The 6,000-nt window shown below is 47.1% G+C and overlaps 1 pseudogene; it reads right to left on the bottom strand.

Annotated features, from left to right (window-relative positions):
* Positions 1-318, bottom strand: part of LOC101034971 (nuclear receptor coactivator 4 pseudogene) — a 509-nt pseudogene extending 191 nt beyond the window's left edge.
* Positions 319-6,000: the final 5,682 nt, after the last annotated feature.

Here is a 6,000-nt window from a genome sequence, read left to right as displayed (position 1 = left end):
CCAGTTGATGAGTAAGACAATTGAACTGGCCCAATAACCAGTAGAACTGCTAAGCCTGCTGAGAAGTATCTCCTCTTTAAGCTGATAGATGAAGTCCACCTGTTAATATAGCCACACCTCACGGCTTCTAAGACATTTCAGGTGACAGCTTATGCAACTGTAAATCTGAGCTTTGACCTTTTGTAGGTTAGCTTCAATTTTCTGTTCAGCCTGGAGAATTTCACCAATAGCAAGCTCCAAGTCCCTCCATGCATCACTACACCTCAAGAGAGATTCTCTATTATTGGAGCTGCCACTCTGGTCTTGGAAGGTATTCATTTTGCTCACTGCTCCAGGTCCCAGTGCCTCTCCGGGTGATCTGAGGGGACCTTGGGTGATTTGAGACATGGCCCCACATAAACCTAGGACTGAAAGCAATTTTTTGTATTTTTAGTAGGGATGGGGTTTTGCCATGTTGGCCAGGCTAGTCTTGAACTCCTGGACACAAGTGATTTGTTGGCTTCGGCCTCCCAAAGTGCTGGGAGGACAGGCGTGAGCCACTCTCCTGGACTGAAACAATATTTTTTGGCCAGGCACGGTGGCTTGCTCCTGTAATTCTAGCACTTTGGGAGGCCAAGGAGGCTGATCACAAGGTCAGGAGTTCAAGAGCAGCCTGGCCAATATGGTGAAACCCTGTCTCTATTAATAATACAAAAGTTAGCTGGGCATGGTGATGCACACCTGTAGAAAAAAAGGAAAAAGAAAGAAAGAAAGAAAAAAATTTATTTTGTCTGTAACCATTAGAATTATTTATTTATTTATTTTTGAAGCAGAGTCTTGCCCTGTTACCCAGGCTGGAGTGCTGTGGCTTGATCTCGGCTCACAGGATTCAAGCAATTCTCCTGTCTTAGCCTCCTGAGTAGCTGGGATTACAGGCATGCACCACCATGCTCAGCTAATTTTTATATTTTTAGTAGAGATGGGGTTTCACCATGTTGGTCAGGCTGGTCTCATACTCTTGACCTCATGATTTGCCCACCTCGGCCTCCCAAAGTGCTGGGATTATAGGTGTAAGCCACCATACCCGGCCTATTTTTATATTTATTAAGCAATAAGCAAACAAACAGGAATAATTGGGGAGATAACCTAAAATGGTTTTCTTTTGGAATAATTTTTTTTTTTTGAGTCAGAGTCTCGCTCTGTCGTCCAGTCTGGAGTGGAGTGCAGTGGCATGATCTTGGCTTACTGCAACCTCCACCTCCCGGGTTCAAGTGATATTCCTGCCTCAGCCTCCTGAGTAGCTGGGATTACAGGCGCCTGCCACCACGCCCAGCCGGAATAATCTTTTTTTAATCAAATAACTGCTATTAAGTTGCATGAGACTGAAACTGTACCTGGAGAGGAATTTCATTTTCATGACCTACAAAACTGATTAGGCAGTGATCTCTTTCCCCTCCTCCCCCGAATACATTTATAAACTTCAGTGGGGGCAAATTCTATCTAATACTCTGAAAACCACTGCTCATCTCATAATTTATCCAAATCATGTGCATGAGGAAATAAACAGAATCTTTTTTTTTTTTTGAGACGAAGTTTCGCTCTTGTTACCCGGGCTGGAGTGCAATGGCACGATCTTGGCTCACTGCAACCTCCGCCTCCTGGGTTCAGGCAATTCTCCTGCCTCAGCCTCCTGAGTAGCTGGGATTACAGGCACGTGCCACCATGCCCAGCTAATTTTTTGTATTTTTAGTAGAGACGGGGTTTCACCATGTTGACCAGGATGGTCTCGATCTCTTGACCTCGTGATCCACCCACCTCGGCCTCCCAAAGTGCTGGGATTACAGGCTTGAGCCACCGCGCCCGGCCATAAACAGAATCTTAAAGCATTCATAAGCCACAATGGATTGTTAATCTTGTACAGACAATCCAGCATCAAGGCTAAATTGATCTTTTAAACATTTTGTGGAAAACAGCTGTTAAGTTTTCATTGGAAAAGCCCACAAACTTTCAAAACCCCAAGGGCACACAGCCTTGACAGGCATGGCTCCATTGGGCTCCTCTTGAACTGGGCACTTCTTCATGGGTAGAAAAGCAGGAATGCACATGTTTTCGATTCCTGCTGCCCTGCACACATGGCACAGTATGTGGCAGAAGGTGGCTTCCATCTTCCTTGGAGACATTAAACACCTTCACGCCATTTCTGTTTCTGATTTCTTCTACGAGGGCCAGTGGCTCTCCTCTAGGGACTGGGATTGTGCCAGCATCTGACAAACAGCTTGGATGAAAGGCTGACTAAAGAGTTTCATTTTCCCACTCTCATCAATGATGCACACTCTGCCCTGGGCCAGTGCTGGAATCTGCATTCCTCAAGATGAGGAGCACCAACTTCTCAAAGTAAGTCAGGTTAACCACATAATGCACAACTTGCCGTCCACATTTTCCAGGTGGAGGCTCTTACCCAACTCTGAATAAAAGCCCCCGGATGCCAGACAATGTGACGACATCAAATCCTATTTTTCTCCCTCCCTGTCTGACTTCCTGTGTATAAAATCCACTGGGGTCATGGGCAGGTAGCTGTCCAGGTTGGGGTTGCAGTTCAGGTCAGGTCTGGGTCAGGGTGGTGATTCAGGCCCTGCTAACCCTGTATAACAGGCCTTTCCAATTTTTTTTTTTTTTTTTTTTGAGATGGAGTCTCACTCTGTTGCCCAGGCTGTCGTACAGTGGCACGACCTCCGCTCACTGCAACTTTCACTTTCCAGGTTCAAATGATTCTCCTGCCTCAGCCTCCTAAGCAGCTGGGATTACAGGCATGTACCACCAGGCCTGGCTAATTTTTGTATTTTTAGTAGAGATAGGGTTTCACCCTGTTGGCCAGGCTGTTCTTGAGCTCCTGACCTCAGGTGATCTGCCCACCTTGGCCTCCCAAAGTGCTGGGATTACAAGCGTGAGCCACTGCACCTGGCCCCCCAATTTTTTTCATTTTTTGAGACGGAGTCTTGCTCTGCCACCAGGATGGAGTACAGTGGTGAGGTCTCGGCTCACTGCAACCTCCGCCTTTCAAGTTCAAGCGATTCTCCTGCCTCAGCCTCCTAAGTAGCCAGGACTACAGACACATGCCACCACTCCCAGCCAATTTTTTGTATTTTTTATTTTATTTTATTTTATTTTATTTATTTTATTTTTTTTTTTTTGAGACGGAGTTTTGCTCTCGTTACCCAGGCTGGAGTGCAGTGGTGCGATCTCGGCTCACCGCAACCTCCGCCTCCTGGGCTCAGGCAATTCTCCTGCCTCAGCCTCCTGAGTAGCTAGGATTACAGGCACGTGCCACCATGCCCAGCTAATTTTTTGTATTTTTAGTAGAGACGGGGTTTCACCATGTTGACCAGGATGGTCTCGATCTCTCGACCTCGTGATCCACCCGCCTCGGCCTCCCAAAGTGCTGGGATTACAGGCTTGAGCCACCGCGCCTGGCCAAAAAAATTTTTTAATAAAAACATAAGATGAGGCCGAGGCAGGTGGATCACGAGGTCGAGAGATCGAGACCATCCTGGTCAACATGGTGAAACTCCGTCTCTACTAAAAATACAAAAAATTAGCTGGGCATGGTGGCGTGTGCCTGTAATCCCAGCTACTTAGGAGGCTGAGGCAGGAGAACTGCCTGAGCCCAGGAGGCGGAGGTTGCGGTGAGCCGAGATCGCACCACTGCACTCCAGCCTGGGTAACGAGAGCAAAACTCCGTCTCAAAAATAAAAAAATAAAAAAAGATATCACTTCATCAATGGAATATTATACACAATGGAATATTTTTGGCAATAAAAAGGATAAAAAGGAATGAAGTACTGATACATGCTACAACATGGGTAAACCTTTAAAACACGAAGATAAGGGCCAGGCACAGTGGCTCAGGCCTGTAATTCCAGCACTTTGGGAGGCCGAGGTGGGCAGATCATTTGAGGTCAGGAGTTCGAGACCAGCCTGGCCAAAATGGTGTAACCCTATCTCTATTAAAAATAAAAAAAAAAATTATCTGGGCATCATGACTTCTGCTTATAATCCCAGCTACTCAGGAGGTTGAGGCAGAAGATTTGCTTGAACCCAGGAGGCAGAGGTTGCAGTGAGCCAAGATCACGCCATGTACTCCAGCCTCGGTGACAAAGTGAGACTCTGTCTCAAACACACACTCACAAAAACAAACAAAAACATGATTCTAAGAAGCCAGACACAGCACATATTGCATGATTCCATTTAAGTTGTGTCCACTATAGGCAAATCTATAGATACAGAAAGCAGATTAGCAGTTGTCTGGGATGAGGTATCAGTGTTGGTAGCTGATGGCTGTATTAGTCCATTCTCACACTGCTATCAAGAAATACTGAGAATTTATAAAAGGAAGAGGTTTTTCCAGTTTTTTTTTTTTTTTCTTTTTTTTTTTTTGAGACGGAGTTTTGCTCTTGTTACCCAGGCTGGAGTGCAATGGCACGATCTCGGCTCACCGCAACCTCCGCCTCCTGGGTTCAGGCGATTCTCCTGCCTCAGCTTCCTCAGCAGCTGGGATTATAGGCACACGCCACCACGCCCAGCTAGTTTTTGTATTTTTAGTAGAGACGGGGTTTCACCATGTTGACCAGGATGGTCTCTATCTCTTGACCTCGTGATCCACCCACCTCGGCCTCCCAAAGTGCTGGGATTACAGGCTTGAGCCACCGTGCCCGGCCAGTTTTTTTTTTTTTGAGACGGAGTTTCGCTCTTGTTACCCAGGCTGGAGTGCAATGGCTCGATCTCGGCTCACCGCAACCTCTACCTCCTGGGCTCAGGCAATTCTCCTGCCTCAGCCTCCTAAGTAGCTGGGATTACAGGCACGCGCCACCACGCCCAGCTAGTTTTTTGTATTTTTAGTAGAGATGGGGCTTCACCATGTTGACCAGGATGGTCTCTATCTCTTGACCTCATGATCCACCCGCCTCGGCCTCCTAAAGTGCTGGGATTACAGGCTTGAGCCACAGCACCTGGCCCAGATTTTTTTTTTTTTTTTTTTTTTTTTTTTTGAGACGGAGTTTCATTCTTGTTACCCAGGCTGGAGTGCAATGGCGCGATCTCGGCTCACCGCAACCTCCGCCTCCCGGGTTCAGGCAATTCTCCTGCCTCAGCCTCCTGAGTAGTTGGGATTATAGGCACGCGCCACCATGCCCAGCTAATTTTTTTGTATTTTTAGTAGAGACGGGGTTTCACCATGTTGACCAGGATGGTCTCGATCTCTTGACCTTGTGATCCACCCGCCTCGGCCTCCCAAAGTGCTGGGATTACAGGCTTGAGCCACCGCGCCCGGCCCTCAGATTTTTGTTTTTTGAGACAGAGTTTCACTCTTATTGCCTAGGCTGGAGTGCAGTGGCGCAATCTTGGCTCATTGTAACCTCTGCCTCCTGGGTTCAAGCAATTCTCCTGCCTCAGCCTCTTGAGTAGGTGGGATTACAGGCATGTGCCACTACGCCTGGCTAATTTTTTGTATTTTTAGTAAAGATGGGGTTTCTCCATATTGGTCAGGCTGGTCTTGAACTCCCAACGTCAGGTGATTGGCCTGTCTCAGCCTCCCAAAGTGTTGGGATTACAGGCGTGAGCCACAGTGCCTGGCCAAAGGGAAGAGGTTTAATTGGCTCACAGTTCTGCCTGGCTGGGTAGGCCTCAGGAAACTTACAATCATGGCAGAAGGCAAAGGAGAAGCAGGCACATTTTTCACAGGGCGGTAAGATGGAATGAGTGTAAGCAGGGGAAATGCCAAACACTTACAAAGCCATTAGATCTCATGAGACTCACTCATTATCCAGAAAATTGCATGGGGGAAACCACCCCATGACCCAATTACCTCCATCTGGTCCCACCCTTGACATGTAGGGATTCTGGGGATTACAATTCGAGATGAGATTTTGGGTGGGGACACAGCCAAACGGTATCAATGGCTAAAGGTACAGGTTTCTTTTGGGAGTGACAAAAATGTTTTAAAATTAACTGTGTTGATGACTGCAC

This window comes from Saimiri boliviensis, chromosome 1, assembly GCF_048565385.1.
Source record: "Saimiri boliviensis isolate mSaiBol1 chromosome 1, mSaiBol1.pri, whole genome shotgun sequence".
NCBI lineage: Eukaryota > Metazoa > Chordata > Mammalia > Primates > Cebidae > Saimiri > Saimiri boliviensis.
This window is presented reverse-complemented; position numbering and strand designations above follow the sequence as displayed.